The 18014-nt window shown below is 50.4% G+C and overlaps 1 protein-coding gene and 1 long non-coding RNA gene across 5 annotated transcripts in view; one reads left to right on the top strand and one right to left on the bottom strand.

The window, feature by feature from the left end:
• The window catches only part of PTH1R (parathyroid hormone 1 receptor), a 181849-nt gene that overhangs the window by 153442 nt on the left and 10393 nt on the right, over nt 1–18014 (bottom strand). The gene's annotated exons all lie outside the window — the stretch shown is intronic.
• LOC122459074 lies at nt 1239–9978 on the top strand. The gene is made up of 2 exons (XR_006279529.1): nt 1239–7772; nt 9357–9978. It is a non-coding gene; the product is annotated as an uncharacterized LOC122459074 (long non-coding RNA).

Raw genomic sequence — 18014 nt, 5'->3', positions numbered from 1 at the left:
CTGGATATTTACCACCCATCTTGTTTCCTTCATAAATGGAAGCGAAGCGCCTCCCGTGACATGTCTCCAGCAGAAACGTGTTCACATCTAGGTTTTGGGAAAGGTGGGGGTTCTAATCTGGGTCCCGATCTGGCACCAGGATCCTTTCACACACTGTGCATCCCACTGAAGTCAATGGAGCTCCGCACAGATCCTATTGCAGGATCAGGGCCTCAGGATTATTTGTTTACACTGAGAGGCAATCTGGATGCTACTGTGCTAGGCGCTGTACAAACACATGGGGAGACACGGATCCTGCCTCAAGATCTTTCTGCCTGTGGGTACCTCCACACAGCGTATGAAAGAGTGATTGTAACATGGGGAGGGCTGCCCATGTTAGCTTTAACCTAGCTAGCTAGAGAAACAGTAGCAATGGAGATGCCGGGGACAGGCTAAGCTGCCCAATCAAAATAAGCAGTGTGAAAATGGAACGCCATCTCCAAACGTGTGGACAGGGCACTGGGCTGGGAGCCAGGAGATGTGGATGCATGTCCCAGCTTGGTCACTGACCCGCTGAGTGATCTTGGGGTAAGGTGCTTCCCCCTCTCTGAACCAGGACAGCCCCGGAACATTTAAAGTGATAGCTCACAATTTTAGCACATTTTCTAGTACAGGCAGTCTGGACCATGAACCCCTTGCCCATGCTGGGGAAACTGAGGCATGGGGCCAACCAGTGACTTGCCTGCAGTCACCCAGCAGAAGCACTTTCTGGTCTGGATTTGCCCCTTTTTAAGGGTGGGGTAGTCAGCCACTCAACAGCATTGCCAGTTCTCCTTAAAGCCCCAGCTCCTGTGATTAGCTGTGAGAATAAAATAAAATAAAATGAAATAAAATAAAATAAAATAAAACCCCAGGCAATGTCTAGCCCCCATGGCTATGGAGAAAAGCTTGAAACTGGGACCCCTAAAGCCTCAGCAACCAGCAGGCAAAAAAAAAAAAAAAAGAACCTTCCATTCATTCCTTTTTAAAACCTCATGAGTTTGAAGCCCAGCTTGGGATTTTTGACTCATGATTTACCAATGCATGTAGCTGGTGAGACTGACTCAGTCTGGTTTGCTGGATGACCCCAGGCAAGTCACTGGTTGATCTTGTGCCTCAGTTTTCCCACCTGTAAAATGTGGATAATGATACCAATCTCCTTCGACACAGGTCTTTACTACACTGCTGGCAGGAGAAGAAAGGGTCAGGGTGGGAAATACACATAACACTGCGGTGTCCACAATTTGTATGACTTCTCAGGAATTAAAACGCCACCCATCGAGTCCAGGCCTCTTGCCGTGGGCTGTACTGCTGCCTATGGCATTTTGCCCAGTGTTCCAGCCATTCCCCTGGGACATCTCTTCCCAGTGTAACAAGTCAGATCAGTCCAATTTTTCTTGTGCCATTTCCCTTCCATCCCACATATCTCTACCCCCTCGGTTTCATCCCGTAACATTTTTCCATCCCCCAAGAGCAACTTGATCATTACAGCCTGAGTCACTTTCCCTTAAGATCAGGTACCAACAAACAGGTAAGAAGGAATGAGGGCAAAAGCTCTGGGAGAGAGCGCAGGGGGTGCATCTCTCCTGAGCTGGCCTGCCCTGGTCTGCCTGCAGAAACCACTGCCTCTCTCTCTGCAGACAGCAGAGTCCTTATGGGGCAGTGCCTGGGGGCGGTGCGGGGGGGAACTCTCCAAAAGGCCTAACAGTTGCACAGATGAATACATCACGGGCTACATCTCACACAGATAAGCCTGAATCGGCCCGAAGAGCCAAAGAAAAAAACAAAAATGGCTGGGGCATTAAAGAAGAAATTAGGTGCCCAACTCCTACTAAAAGCCAATGGGATTTGGGTACCTAACTCCCGGGGGTGTCTGTGAAAACCAGAGGCAGATGTTTGCAGGGATCTCCAGAAACACAGTAGGTGGAGCCTCACGAATCACAGGGACTGCCTCATTCTCTTTCCCAGTGCGATAGGGTTTCAAGGGTTTCTCCTCCCCAGCCCCGTGCCCGCCCCAACCTCTCCTCCCCCTTTAATATCATTCACTTCACATCCAGCGCTCCTTTGCCAGCGAGCAGTCCTGGGCAGCTCCCTACAGCTGAGGCGCGAGAAAGGAGAGTGGAAAAGCAGCAAAGTGGGGTTAGGCTCCTCGCTCGCATCCCACACAGGCAGCTGGGAAATATCTTGAGATTTTTTTTTTTACTGCTGCTAGCGCTGGCATCTCACCCCTTCACCTGTCCCTCCTCCTCTCACCCCTGGCCCCCCTGCAAAGAGGCAGATGGGAGCTTTAATGAGCAGTGTGGGGTACTGTGATTCTGGAGGTATTTAACTCCGCCGGCGTGCTACAAACCACAGGTATCTGACCCTTTCCCGAGCCCCGGAAGGTTGATTGATGTCCTGATTCACAGGCCGCCTTCATGGCGGATCGGGCCAGCAGAATTTGGGCCACAGCCTCAGATGTGGCCAACGCCGCCCCACCCCACCCGGCTCTCCCTTCCTCCCCTCCCCCCTTCCCCGCTTTGAGAGGATCTGTTCCAAAAAATCTGGGCTGAGCCCAGCATGGGGAGGAGAGCGCTGGGCTCTGCTTGCCGAGCTGCAGCTGCAACAAGGCCACCACTGTGCGGATGGCACATTAAACCCTCCGTGTGCTTCGGACAGCCGGGAGATGACGTCTTCCCAGCGCGGCCAGTCAGTCCCGTCATTCGCGCTGCTCCAGTGAGGGGACTCGGGGTAAAACTGAGGCTGGGAGATGCCGGACAGCCGGATAGGCTAAGGGCCGGCAGAGCTCAGAGCCAGATGGGCAGGGGAAGGTATATCGGAGAAGGATTGAACCGGGCCAAGCCCGGGGAAAGGACGCAGCACACCTGTCCTGTGCATCAGACAGGGCTTGGAGTGTGGGCTAGCGGCCGAGGAGCCAGGAGTCGTCAGTTTCGGTCTGGGCTCCGCCACAGATTTGCGGATGAACCATGTGCAAGTCTCTGCACCTCTGTCTGTAAAATGGGGGGGATGGGAAGTTGAAATAAAGATGGAGTATGGGGGGCACAACTTCCCCTTTCTATTAAAGGCAGCAGCTCCTTCTTGTCTCCCCGGTGTGACTGAGCAGCTCCCCCTCCTGGGTGAGCAATGCTGCCCCATAACTCCCCCTCCTCAGCTGGGTCAATAATTCCCCCCTCCTCTTTCAGTCTATTGGGAATAACACCATTCCCTGTCCCAAAACTTCTCCTCTCTCAGTGCAGACCCGTTTCAGAATCAAGTACTGAGCACACACTGGGAATGAAAACGACACTGACCCGAGGTCCTGCACCAGTAGCCCTAGTAGCCGATGGCAGTGAGAGATCGAAAACCTGGTATCTTATGGAGTGTCTTTGCTAGCATGCTCCTTACACCCTGGAAAGTCAAGGAAGTCACCTTTCCTGTGGTTTCTGCATTTGTTTTTTAGTCCTGGTGATTTAGAAAAAGGATGGGACCTTAAAGTCACACCATGCCAATTGCTACCTTGCTTTGCTTTGCCTCTCTCCTTTAAAGTCAGACACAACTATAGTGGCTGAGAACCACTGGAAACCGATACAGTTGCTCAGAGGTGTCAAACTAGTCCCCATCCATGGGCTAGATCTGTCCCATCTGACGTGTCCCACATGACATGCACAGATTGTGCAGAATCTCAACTTTTGTTTAGAAGACACAGTATGATTCTCGCTTGCATGGTGTTGGGACTTCTCTCAAGACCTTAACCTCTCTGCTCCCAAGAACTCAGCCCAACTCTGGATTCCTCACTCAAGTTTCTTTACCAGCATGCACTAAGACTACACAGAGCTGATCAGACTCACATCCAGGGGGTGAGTCCGGGGTGTACCACAAATCCAATCTGAAGTCCTTTAGATACTAGTTTACCCCTGCACAGATGCATGTGTCTTCCAGTCCGTGTTACATCATGCACTTTCTGATTGGTCAGCTTATTTTCAGGACCAATCCCTGTACCTATCATGCTTTGTTCCCATGCCACACATATATAGCATATTTCAATTTTGTTAATTTCATTTGTTAATATTTGAATATGTTAATTTTCTCCCTGTATTTTGTTAGTTTCCTCCCTGTCTCCTTCCACACATTCTTAGCCACTGCTGCTGCCAATATTATTTCTTGCACCTGGTTTTACACCACTTCTCTCTTTGGTTACTGGGTCCACTACCAAAAAGTTACATTGACAACTTATCTTTTCCCTGGTCCTGGATTACTGGGGCTCATTCATACCATACACATGGCTATGAAGGAAACCTTGCAAAATGTGAACCAGAGTGCAGACTGTTGAAGCACATTGTGCCTGAATCTGCAGGCAGCCTGAGACAATAGCTCGGAGAGGTGTGAATTCCTTCACTCTGTCACTCTGTCATCTCAATGTATTGTTAACTCTGAACTCTAACAATGTCACTGAAGTGTTTCTGCTGACTCCTAGTTCATTATGGATAGAATGGGGAAGGTGGTGGAAGGGAAGCCCCAAGGGAGCTGGAATTGGGAGCTGCTGCAGAGGAATGAACAGAGGAGGCCTACAAAGACTGGGAAACAGAGGAAGAAGGAAGAGAAGCAAAGGGGGCAAACAGCCGTGATCCTACAAGGGAGTGGATTTTCTCAGTGCAGAATGCTGAATGGCACTGAACAAACACTAAATAATGAAGTCTGGGGAGTTCAAAAGCTCCTAAGGGTGTTAGGTGCCATGATGCCATGGGAGATGGTCACTTAATCCGTTAGACCCTTTGGACAATCCCACTGTGATGTGGTGTCTGCCCCACACTTGCAGAAAAGGGGTTAAAAGCAGCCCTAGGGAGGCTGCACAGGAGACAGTCAATCAGCGAAGGGCTGAGGGGAGCAACCAATCAGGGCAAGGCAGGCCCACTGAAAAAGGGAGCTGCAGGGCAGAGGAGGGCAGTTCTCTGTTGGGAGCCCAGGAAGGAAGGATGGACTGGATCCCTGAAGGGCTGAGAGAACTGCAGCACTGTGGACAGTGCTGCCAACAGGGGCCAAGGGAGCAAGAGACAGCTCCTGGCTGGCTGTTGGGGGTTGCAGACTGAGGCCCTGACGTAAGGGCAAGGAGGGTGCTGGAGCCACATGGGAAGTGGTTTGACCATGCACTGCAGTCTGCCACTGAAGGGAGTGACCGGACAGCAGACTGCAGATTCCCCTGGAAGGGCGGAGAACAGAGTGTGGCACAACTGGAGGGCAGTGTCATGAAGAGGATGCTGCAGTCCCGGGAGTGGGCAAGACACCACCAGCAGAGGGCACAGTGCTAATTCTCTGGACAGCCAGCAGGAGGCGCTGCAGTGGTGAGTCGTGCCCCATCACACCCGCCCTAAAGGTTCAATATAAAGGCCATCGCCCACCCTTTGCAAACCTCCCCGCGATGTCGGTGGATTGAAGGGGAGTACCGAATCCTAAATGTATGTTGCTGGCCAGGGGTGGGGATTTAAACTGGAGTTCGTCCCTGTGCACAGAATGAATTCGTCACCGCTGCAGCAGGTGGATGCTCTAATGCAGGTGGCTGGTGAGATACCACCTCCCAATGCCGTGCAGGAAGTGACGTGTGCCGGCACACACGTGTGTGTGTGTATGTGAAACAAAATGTTTAATCAGAAGGATGTGACTTTAAGGTCCAATATCTCACCCAGTGTCAGGGCTGGAAGTACCATGTGCCAGGCTCCTCTGGTTGCTTTGCCTCACATCTGCAACACAAAGCAGCCAGGAGCCCAGTTTCGGTGGTAATGTGTTAAGGGTTGCATCGCTGGAGCTTGCCAGCAAATCTGCCCTGTGACAGGATCGATACATTTGTTTGAAGGAGGAGTGAGCGCGTCTACATGTCAGCCCTGCACCAGGCATAGCGAGGGAAAAGTCTGACCCTATGTCTGTACAGACAGTTTCACTTCTGCCACAAAACCATGCACAGTCTGGCTGCTTGTAGTTTGGCCTCTCTTCACTCAGCCATGTCTTAGGCAACTATCCATATGACGAATGGAGTGACTAAGAAGGAGGGGCTCACCTGGGGTGAGATTATCCCGTGTGTTCTTGCACAGGCCATGGACCAGGACCCCACTGTGCTAGGCACTGTATAAACACAGACCAAAAAGGCAGACCCAGCCCCAAAGAGTTGGCAATCTAAGTGTAAGGCATGCAAAGTCCTATTGGACTTGGTGGGCCTATTCGTGCAGAAAGGCACCACTGAGCATGAGGGGATCACAATCTGGCCTTCTGTCGTTAAACGCCGTGACACAGAGAGGATCCAGTTGGCTGTGAAGTGATCTCCCAAGGAAAATGCTGGCCTGTCCCTTGTGACTATTAGCCCTAGGTCGGCCAGGCCGCTTGGGAGCATGTGGCAGTGGAGTGAGATGTGTCGGCCAGGAGATGGACTGGAGGATTTGAAGGGTCTCCCCCATGCTCTGTCCTATTCAATCCAGTTGTAACATGACCACGGTAATGCTGCCCTGGCCCTGGAGAAGAAGCAGAAGTGATTCAACGTCCTGCAGGGCCCTTGCTTGCAGGTCCTGTCTGACGCAGAATAGGCGGTAGCACCCCTGTTGTGGCGCATTCTCATTCTGCATGCACCCACCCTGCAGTGCCCCCCGTAGCTACAGCAGTTCAGAAGAACAACAGGCAGAAGGGCAGTTCTACTGGGGACGCTGGGCCTAAAGAACTCGTGCAGTCCAGTTACCCACTACTGTGCACGATGGATGTGCAAATCTCCTGAGTCACATTCTCTAACCCCAGGGCCAGTGTTGCACTGGGAGAACAGGGCCCTAGAATACGTGGGGCTAGGAATGAGAGGGATGGGGGTAGTGAGGGAAGGGGCCAGCCCAACAAAGCCACAAGTAGGCTAGGTAGCACCTTAGCAAGGAGAGCCAGCCACACCCAGACGAGCTGACATGGTTAGGCTGTCCTGACACAAGTCTATTTATGTCACATGGCTAGCTGGAAGCCAAATGTTTGTTTGTTCCTTCGTTTGGCCGGAGATCTGCTTATTTGACAGTTCTTAGGACCCTTATCTTCCTTACCCTGGAGACATGCTGACTCAGTTCCACCAGCCAAGCCAGAGAATTTGCCTGCATTGACCCCTATGTGGAACCCTGCTGTTTATGCAGACCTGTTAATAAATAGGCTGATCGGGGGCTAGATCCTCAGCTGTTGTAAACTGATGGGGCTCCATCAGCTTCATTTACACCAGCTGAGGAGCTGGGCCCAAAGCCTGATTCATGCCAACCATGGGGTAAATCAGGAGCAACCCCTGCGAAGTCCATGGGCCCAATTGTTTATGGTTTTCACAGATGCTTGTGCAAAATGGGTGTGAAATGCTATCCGTTGAGAATGGCAGCATGTTACACACGCTCTGCAGAGGGGACACAAGATGCAAGGCCTTGTGGCGAGTCAGAGTGTAAAATCGCCAGGGGAAAATCGGTGTAGGCAAGCTGAGAATCAGGCCGTACATTTCAGACCCTGGTGCCGTGTTCAGTGATCACCCAGTGCTTAAGGTGCGGCAAGAGGTCTGGTTTATCCTGTGTCCAGTTCCAGCTGGCCATGCATAACGATGGCAAGAGCTTCACTGCTCTCTGCATCTCTTAGGGTAAGTTGCCGTCCATACAGGGCTGCCCGACTTCTAAGCCGGGCTTGGAGACGGGCGTAATTAAGAGCTGACTTGAATCTGCAACTAAGCCCCCACCTTTTCTGAAGTCTGAAACCTTCTTTATGTCTGCTGGCCCTGTTCTCACCATCAGGTCTCATAGAATCATAGAATCATAGAATATCAGGGTTGGAAGGGACCCCAGAAGGTCATCTAGTCCAACCCCCTGCTCAAAGCAGGACCAAGTCCCAGTTAAATCATCCCAGCTAGGGCTTTGTCAAGCCTGACCTTAAAAACCTCTAAGGAAGGAGATTCTACCACCTCCCTAGGTAACGCATTCCAGTGTTTCACCACCCTCTTAGTGAAAAAGTTTTTCCTAACATCCAATCTAAACCTCCCCCATTGCAACTTGAGACCATTACTCCTCGTTCTGTCATCTGCTACCATTGAGAACAGTCTAGAGCCATCCTCTTTGAAACCCCCTTTCAGGTAGTTGAAAGCAGCTATCAAATCCCCCCTCATTCTTCTCTTCTGCAGACTAAACAATCCCAGCTCCCTCAGCCTCTCCTCATAAGTCATGTGCTCTAGACCCCTAATCATTTTCGTTGCCCTTCGTTGTACTCTTTCCAATTTATCCACATCCTTCCTGTAGTGTGGGGCCCAAAACTGGACACAGTACTCCAGATGAGGCCTCACCAGTGTCGAATAGAGGGGAACGATCACGTCCCTCGATCTGCTCGCTATGCCCCTACTTATACAACCCAAAATGCCATTGGCCTTCTTGGCAACAAGGGCACACTGCTGACTCATATCCAGCTTCTCGTCCACTGTCACCCCTAGGTCCTTTTCCGCAGAACTGCTGCCAAGCCATTCGGTCCCTAGTCTGTAGCGGTGCATTGGATTCTTCCATCCTAAGTGCAGGACCCTGCATTTATCCTTATTGAACCTCATTAGATTTCTTTTGGCCCAATCCTCCAATTTGTCTAGGTCCTTCTGTATCCTATCCCTCCCCTCCAGCGTATCTACCACTCCTCCCAGTTTAGTATCATCCGCAAATTTGCTGAGAGTGCAATCCACACCATCCTCCAGATCATTTATGAAGATATTGAACAAAACGGGCCCCAGGACCGACCCCTGGGGCACTCCACTTGACACCGGCTGCCAACTAGACATGGAGCCATTGATCACTACCCGTTGAGCCCGACAATCTAGCCAGCTTTCTACCCACCTTATAGTGCATTCATCCAGCCCATACTTCCTTAACTTGCTGACAAGAATGCTGTGGGAGACCGTGTCAAAAGCTTTGCTAAAGTCAAGAAACAATACATCCACTGCTTTCCCTTCATCCACAGAACCAGTAATCTCATCATAAAAGGCGATTAGATTAGTCAGGCATGACCTTCCCTTGGTGAATCCATGCTGACTGTTCCTGATCACTTTCCTCTCCTCTAAGTGCTTCAGGATTGATTCTTTGAGGACCTGCTCCATGATTTTTCCAGGGACTGAGGTGAGGCTGACCGGCCTGTAGTTCCCAGGATCCTCCTTCTTCCCTTTTTTAAAGATGGGCACTACATTAGCCTTTTTCCAGTCATCCGGGACTTCCCCCGTTCGCCACGAGTTTTCAAAGATAATGGCCAAGGGCTCTGCAATCACAGCCGCCAATTCCTTCAGCACTCTCGGATGCAATTCGTCCGGCCCCATGGACTTGTGCACGTCCAGCTTTTCTAAATAGATCTAGATCTCCATCTAGATCAGAAGGAGGCGTGGCCAAAATGCCACAAAGAAGCAGCTTTCACCTGACTGCATGCAAGAAGTGTGAATTTCATAAGCAGGGCAGCCCAAAGAAAAGCCAGCCAGCCAACCCCAAGAAAGTTAACCCAAGCGCAGCAGAGTGAAGTTCAGATAAGCATCTCAGTGTTTAGGATGTTTATCTGAACTGGATCTCCAACTCTTCCTACAGTCATCATCCCTCAGTGCAAGGCAGACCCAGGAGCTCAGGAACAAATCTGCAAAATGGAGCAATGCTGATTTACTCTCGCTGGGGATCTGGCCTCACTGACAGCTGGGGATCTGGCCCAGGGACCTTTGTGGCTTCTATCATGAGGTTATGGCAAGTCATGGAGAGAGAATATGATCTCGGGGAATGAAAAAAACCGAACACACAATTATGGTGTGTGGCAAAAGGCAGATGAAGAAATAGTCATGACTGGAAATGAAGCGACAATGAAGCGGATGCCCTGCCATGGAACCCTACAGTGAGATGCTTCTAGCTTAGTTGAGCAATGCTAAAGCGTGACTCAGGGTAGTAGGAATACACAAGTAGTGCGGGGTCTAATCCTGAAATCTTTATCCAGCTGAGTGAAAATGAGAAAAGACCGCAAGCCCTGCCTGATACAGTTGGGATGTGGCAAATCCCTTACTGGAGCTTGATTCGGACCCAAATCTGATGAGAGGGATGGTGGCTGGAATGGCTTGGGCACATGGGAAGGGGATGTGATGCTGACATGGCTGCCCTGATGAGTTCAGCACTGGATGCATCTCTCTGGGTCATATGCTAACGTAACTCTATCTGCGTTTTTCCCAATCTACACCTGTCAAGGTTCCTTCCCCACTCTGAACTCTAGGGTACAGATGTGGGGACGTGCATGGAAGACCCCCTAAGCTTATTCTTACCATCTTAGGGTAAAAACTTCCCCAAAGTACAAACTTTGCCTTTAACAGTATGCTGCCACCATCAAGCGTGTTAAACAAAGAACAGGGAAAGAGCCCACTTGGAGACATCTTCCCCCAAAATATCCCCCCAAACCCTACATCCCCTTTCCTGGGGAAGGCTTGATAACAATCCTCACCAATTTGCACAGGTGAACATAGACCCAAACCCTTGGATTTTAAGAACAATGAAAAAGCAATCAGGTTCTTAAAAGAAGAATTTTAATTAAAGAAAAGGTAAAAGAATCACCTCTGTAAAATCAGGATGGTAAATACCTTACACGGTAATCAGACCCAAAACATAGAGAATCCCTCTAGGCAAAACCTTAAGTTACAAAAAGACACAAACAGGAATATACATTCCATTCAGCACAGCTTATTTTACAAGCCATTAAACAAAAGGAAATCTAATGCATTTCTAGCTAGATTACTTACTAACTTAACAGGAGTTGTAAGGCCGCAATCCTGATCTGTTCCCGGCAAAAGTATCACACAGACAGACAGACCCTTTGTTCCCCCCCCTCCAGATTTGAAAGTATCTTGTCATTGGTCATTTTGGTCAGGTGCCAGCGAGGTTATCTTAGCTTCTTTACCCTTTACAGGTGAAAGGGTTTTGCCTCTGGCCAGGAGGGATTTTATAGCACTGTATACAGACAGGTGGTTACCCTTCCCTTTATATTTATGACAACAGTGGTGGGAGATTCTGGCCCTTCTCTTCTCCAAAGCAGCCCATGAGGCCGGGACACTTTGCTTTGAACCAGGGATACCAGAACGTGGAGACCAGGGGGCCATGGCCCCATCACTTTTTACCAACCATAAGGGAAAGCGATGGGGGGAGGAGGCAGAGAGGAGCAAGTGGAGGGCAGGGTCTTGCGAGAAGAGGCGGTGTGGGGGCGGAGCCTTGGGGGAAGGAGCACCCTGAGGGCGGGGCTTCAGAGGAAGGGGTGATGCAGGGGGCAAGGCCACAGTTCAGATATCGGTGGCCCCCCCCCCAACACTTTTAGGGAGCTGCATTGCTCCTGCTTTGAACAAAGGACTGGAAAACTCCCCTGGGTCTTTGAGTCCATCCCCTGCTGTCACAGGCACCCCTGTCCTATAATCTCCTTCATAAATACATCAAGCTCCAACTTCCAGCTACTTAGGTTGTTTGCCCCCCACTATTCCCAGGGGGAGGCTGTTCCCAAAACCTCCCACCTCTGACCATGAGAAACCTTGTGCTCAATTCCAGCCTCAATTTATTCTTGGCCTGGTTATCCCCAATAGTTCTTGTGCCAACACTGGCCTTTAGCTTCAATACCTCTTCTCCCCATCCTCTTGATTACAAGTGCTGATGTGTTTAGATGCTTTGAAACACTGTGGGCTTGTCTACATGGAGAGCTACTGCCCAGTAAGCCGGAGCATGAATCAACAGCGCACCAGTTTGCCACACGCTAAGGACTGGTCACCACACTATACAGTCAGGTTGACATAAGGCAATTTAGGTCGACCTAATTATGTCAGTGTACACAGTGTGGTCTTGTTCTGCCACTGTAAGCACCCTCTGACACCGACAAAATAACTCCACCTTCACAAGAGCCCTGCTGGAGCTGGGAAATTGACAAGAAATCTGGACAACTAGAGCCTGGCTGCCCCCTGCTCCCAGCTGGGGGACTGCCCAGAGGTTCCCCACTCAGGGAGGTGAGAAGTCCAGGCAGCTGGCCCCCGTTCGCAGCTGGGAGAGAGAAGCCAAGTTGAGCTGAGAGCCCTGGCTTTCAGCCCCCCACACTGCCTCTCTTCAGTGAGGATGTGCACCACCGACAGAAAGAGGGTAGGGGGGACATCAGCCACTGCAGTAATTACTGCAGTGGCTGTAAGTTGACCTAACACCGATCGACTTAGGGCTGTAGCGTAGACATCCCCTAACTCACCATAAGGACACAGCTACCGTGTGGCGAAAGCCCCAAAGTGCAGTGTAGCATACTGCCGCTAGCGCAGTAACTCTCCATGTCGACAAGTCCCAGGACAAGAGATTGGATTGTCCCAAGGTCAGGCGACTCAACACCTGCCATGGGAAAGCAAGCAAAGGCATTCTTGAGGCAGGCCAAGATAACCTGCAAAGGTTCCCAGAGAGCCCCAGGGAGTATAATAATAACTCTGCCCTTTTGAAACCCTTTTCAATTGAGGATCTCCAAGCACTTTGTGAACATTAATTGACTTAAGCCTCACACACCCCATGTGCTAGCTATTAATAGGGCCCTACCAAATTCGTGGCCATGAAAAACATGTCACAGACCATGATATCTGGTCTCCCCCGAGAAATCTGGTCTTTTGTGTAGTTTTACCCTGTACCAGTGGTTCTCGACCAGGGGTACGCGAAGGTCTTCCAGGGGGTACATTAACTCATCTCCACTAAAATTTCATGCAGACAGTGACTTGTTTATACTGCTCTATGTACTGAAACGTAAGTACAATATTTATATGCCAATTGATTTATTTTACAATTATATGTTAAGAATGAGAAAATCAGCAATTTTTCAGTAACAGTGTGCTGTGAAACTTCTTTATTTTTATGTCTGATCATGTTAGCAAGTTTTTAAGTGAGGTGAGAGCAGCGGCTGCTGGCCCAGGGCCCAGCTCTGAAGGCAGCAGCACAGACATACGGTTGCAATCCCATCCCAGGCCATCCTTCCTTCTGCGCTGCGGCAGCTCTGTCTTCAGAGCTGGGCTCCCGGCCAGCAGCTGCTCAGTTCTGAAGGCAGCACCGCCCCCAGTAGCAGCGCAGAAGTAAGGGTGGCAGTACCACAACCCTCCCTACAAAAACCTTGCAAACCTCCCGACACCCCAACTCCCTTTTGGGTCAGGACTGCTACTGTTACTACACCAGGAAATTTCAGATTGAAATATCTAAAATCATGAAATTTACGATTTTTATTGACCAAAAGGGACCGTGAATTTGGTAGCCCCCTATCTATTAATAAGCCCATGCAACATATGCTAATACAGTGTGGCGCTTTGTTTCCCACTATGGATTAGATCACAGATACCGATTTATGAGTCAGGACTCAGTGATTTACCTCAAGCTAAAATGGAGGTTCTGTCCCTGGACCCAGAGGCCTTGGCTTCATTCCCCACAAATGATCCATCCCCAGGCACCCTTGCGCCAACTTTACACTCAGAGAGGTTTAAGTGACTTGTCCAAAGACACCCCCCACCCCACCCCAGGAAAGCAGCCTTCGAACCTCACCATCCTGCCGCAGAGCAGCTATTTTAGAACCGGTGAGCCAATCGCGCACAACCCGGGGAACGACGGCAGACCATGCGGCTCGAAGGGAGCCTGGGAGAAATTGGTTCTCCAGAGGCGACCAGTCTTGGTGATCTGAGAGCTCTTGATAAGCAAGCAACATTGATTGCCCTGACTGTGTCCCCTGAGCGTCTCTTAGGACGCCCAGCTTTTATCATCCCCCTTTTCTGCGCTGCCTTGTTACTGCACTGTGGCCTCTCCGAGTGCTAACCATGGCATAGATCTGCTGGGCAATGTGGTTCTATTGATCCCGCTTTTACAGCCCTGATAGGACAAACAAGACATTCATTTTCATTGTAGAGGTGCGAGGGGTCTGGCCATAGGCACCAGCGTCCTCATTTCCCCAGGGATGCTGGACCCCCTGCTCCGCCCCAGGTCCCGCCCCCAGGCCACGCCTTCCCCCAAGGCCCCACCTTCATCCCACCCCTGCCCCATAGGGTTGCCAACCGTCCAGGACTGTCCTGGAGTCTCCTGAATTAAAGATCAATCTTTAATTAAAGCTTATGTCATAGGATGAAACCTCCATGAATAAGTCCAACCAAAACTGGCAACCCTAATGCCCCACCTCTTCCTGCCCCCCTCCCCCTAGTGCGCCCTCTCCTCACCAGCGCCTTCTGCATGATACTGAACAGCTGATCTGTGGCGGGCGGGAGGCACTGGGCGGGAGGGAAAGGAGCTGATTCATGGGGCTCAATGGCAGGTGGGAGGCACTTGGGGGGTGGGGAAGGAGCTAAGCTGCGGGGCTGCTGAGCACTAATTTTTTCCCTGTGGGTGCTCCAGCCCTGGAGCTCCCACAGAGTCAGCACCTATGGGGCTGGCTATCCAGAGCCAGGATCCAAAGCCACTTTGAGTCTAGCAATCACCTTCCTACAAAACAAAGGGGATTTTGTCCCTCGTATCAAAGGAAGGGTCTGGGTATCGATCGAAGAAGCAGGGGATTGTGGGCAAGATGAGGCAGGATATTGGGAATGAATCGGAAGCCCACTGAAGTTGTTCCATTGACTTCCCTGGGCTTTGGATCTGGCCCATTGTGGATCTTCTGGGTTTTTTTTTCTCCTTTCGCTATTGGGAGGGTTGTTAATGTCTGGCCTGGAGGATGAGGCAGGGTAGGAAGTCACTGATGCATTCCGATGGCTTTGGGGTAGAAATCAGCCCTATGGTGTGCTCACAAAGGGCGAAAGCAGGTAATTACATGAAGGACAGCACTGTGATATGTGGAGTGGATGTGCATGCACCAGGAGTTCCCAAAAAGCTTTGCACTGGCTTAGAAGGCTGGTGTGGCCAATGGTTTTGCAAAGTACTTTGAAACCAGCAGTCCTGGATTCCTTAGGAGAGATGGGCCAAGCGGGAATCTGGGTTCAGTTTCTGAACCCCAAAACTTGCCATGGGGAATGCTGAGGTTTGGGTTAGTCCTATCTCCAATTGAGCTGTCTATCTAAGCATTTATACCATAAGCATCACTGTCATAGCTCCATGACTTAATGCTCAGAGATGGGAATTCATGTGCCAGAGCATCCTGATTGCTGTAACACAAGGCGTTTTCCATTCTCTTCCTTCTAACCCCCGTAACTGATGCTTCAGAATCATCATGCTTTGCACATTCAGGGTGCCATTCATTGGAGGATCCCATGGCCCTTTTGGAAAGTTTATTAATTAAGCCTCAGTGTGAGGAGCTGTCGGAACAAGATTGTCGTGCCCATTTCACTGATGGAGATGTTGAGGCAGAGAGATAGAGGTTAAGTGACTCACCTGAGGTCACAAAGCAAGTCAGCGGCAGAGTCGGAAATAGATTCCCTGCTTCCCAGTTCCCCGCTCTCACCCATCAGCCTTGGTTAGCTAAACTGAACTATCGTCCATTTGTGCCTCACTATTCTCCCAAGATATTGAGTTCTCACACCCACTGCCTGGGGCCGGTCCTTACAAATACCCCCCTTGCCTGGGCTGGATTGTGTGTGCACTTAACCAATCTATGCCGACATACAGATATTTAGGCTCTGATCCAGAGGCCAGTGAAGGTGACAGAAGCTTTTCTGTTGACTCCAATGAACTTTGGAACAGGCCCTTAAACGGATGATGTTTAGCTTGTTTTCATTCCTCAAACCTACTATTAAAAACATAGAGTGTATGGAAAGAGAGAGAATTTAAATACATGATTTGTAGGGTGTGTGTGAAAAGGGGTTAAGATAACATCAAGGAACCCGGATAAGTTACAATACCAGGACATCCATGGGAAAAGCCTTCTGGCAAGTTAAAGATACTGCTTAGCGCTGACTTAGGAATTTACATCTTTAACCTGTTTCACAAACACTGACTCATCTATGGGTAATTTTCAGATACAAATTGGGTATTAAAGAGCTGGCCTTACCTGGTCTGCTACTGACACCAGAGATCATTACAATGGAAAGCATTTAAACAATCAAATGCAGCTTGGGCATTATCTGCTGTTTGGTTCTGCATTTCCATCAGCTCAGAAGGTGAAACTAGAGAGGTCAGGTTATGGTCAATTTCTCCTTCGCTCTTGGCTGTGTGTGTGTGTTAGTGCCCAGACATGGAACAAACACACTGCACAGGCCCCACAGTTAGTGGGGATTTTTGGGACCAGAAGCCAGTGGATCAGATACTGGACTGGGAGCCTTGAAAAAGAACTTCTGTTCCCAGCTGTGATCTTCAGCAAGTCACTTTGCCACCCTGTGAGTCTGGGTACGTCCCCACAGCAGCCAGGGGTGTATTTCCCAACTCAAGCAGACATACATGCGCTAGCTCTGCTCAAGCTAGCACCTAAAAATAGCATCAAAAAGAAAAGGAGTACTTGTGGCATCTTAGAGACTAACAAATTTATTTGAGCATAAGCTTTCGTGAGCTACAGCTCACTTCATCGGATGCATCCGCTGTAGCTCACAAAAGCTTATGCTCAAATAAATTTGTTAGTCTTAAGGTGCCACAAGTCCTCCTTTTCTTTTTGCGGATACAGACTAACACGGCTGCTACTCTGAAACCTAAAAATAGCATAGTCACAGTGGCTCAGGCTAACCCAGGGGATTGGTGGGATTGTACTCAGGCAGCTAGCCCGAGCTGCCATTCGCACTGCCACGGCCACACTGCTTTGGCTGATAAGTGCTTTGAGATCTCCTGAGGCAAGCTGCCCATTGTTCTCTGCTGGGCCCCTGCATGGGAATGAGGGAGCTGGGAAGAGTGAGGAGGGGGAGGAGGTGAGCTCTGAGGCTGAACAAAAGACACCAGCCCCCAAGCTCCTGCGCCTGTTTTTAGCAGTGTGTGTTGTGCCACATTTAAAGCTGCAGTAAGAGTGAGGCTGGAGTGTTCTGGCTCCGGAAAACACCTAGGAAAAAGAGGGTAGATTCAGCCCACACACTCGCCTGTGCATGTGGAAGGAGCCTTTTCCAGCATCACCCCAGCAGAGTCATGAGGGAGCAGCAGAGAGACCCCTCCTGCCCCACACACACAGTGGGTTGAGGTCTGGAAGAGTTAGGGTCCCCAAGAAGATGAAGACATCCCACTATGACAAACTGGGCAATTTCCCCTCTCAGAGCTTTTGTTTCAGGCTCTCTGCAGACTCAGGTTGCGTGTACAGTTGTGGCTGCAGCATGCATCGGCACCCCCAAGCTAGCTTTGCTCCAGCGAGCTCCCCTAGCCATAGCAGTGTAGCTGCAGCAGCCTGCTCTAGCTGCTCAAGTATGCATCGAGTCCGGGGCGGATTGGTACAGCCTGTGCTGTGCCCCATTGCTGCTGCGGTTTCACTGCTCTTGTTATTGGAGTGAGCTAGATCAAAGCCAGCTGAGGTATGCCCAGATGTGCGTCAGTCTCACCGCTGATTGTGGCGCAGACACACCCTCCGGCAGACGTCACCGGGTCCGTTGCACTCAGGTCACATTTTCAAGTTTGCGGCGGGACCATGAGGGCTAGAAAGGTACGAACGCTGAGATTCTGACCTCATCACAGGACTCCAGAAGCCAGGACCTTATGCACCCACCCCATAGTGCCCACGCTTCAACGTGGAATCCTTTTCCTCTCAGTTCGGTCCTTTCCCTACACACTCTAGGCATGGACCTCTAGTTCCCAAGCCTCAATCTGACCCTGGTGCAGAAGCCCCTTTCTCATCTCTATCCGTGCCCATCACCGTGTTATTTACACCCACCTGTGACCTAGTCTTTCTGTGTCCGTATCGGTGCGTTTGTGTTCACCATAGTTATTCCCCTTCCCCGTCGTGATCAAGACATTCCGGGACACCTAACTTGGACTTCAGAGGCTAGTTATCCACAAGAAGGGTCGTTAAGAGACATGGGAAGTTAAAGAGATGCTGGTGAATAGCCTCCCTCTAATCCTTTTCACAGTCTACACTAGATTGCCTGTCCATGTTGGCGGTGACATTTGCGAGTGTCTCAGTATTGT

The sequence above is a fragment of the Dermochelys coriacea genome, chromosome 2 (genome assembly GCF_009764565.3).
Source record: "Dermochelys coriacea isolate rDerCor1 chromosome 2, rDerCor1.pri.v4, whole genome shotgun sequence".
NCBI lineage: Eukaryota > Metazoa > Chordata > Testudines > Dermochelyidae > Dermochelys > Dermochelys coriacea.
Note: the sequence above shows the minus strand (reverse complement) of the source record. Positions and strands in the feature narration are given on the sequence as shown.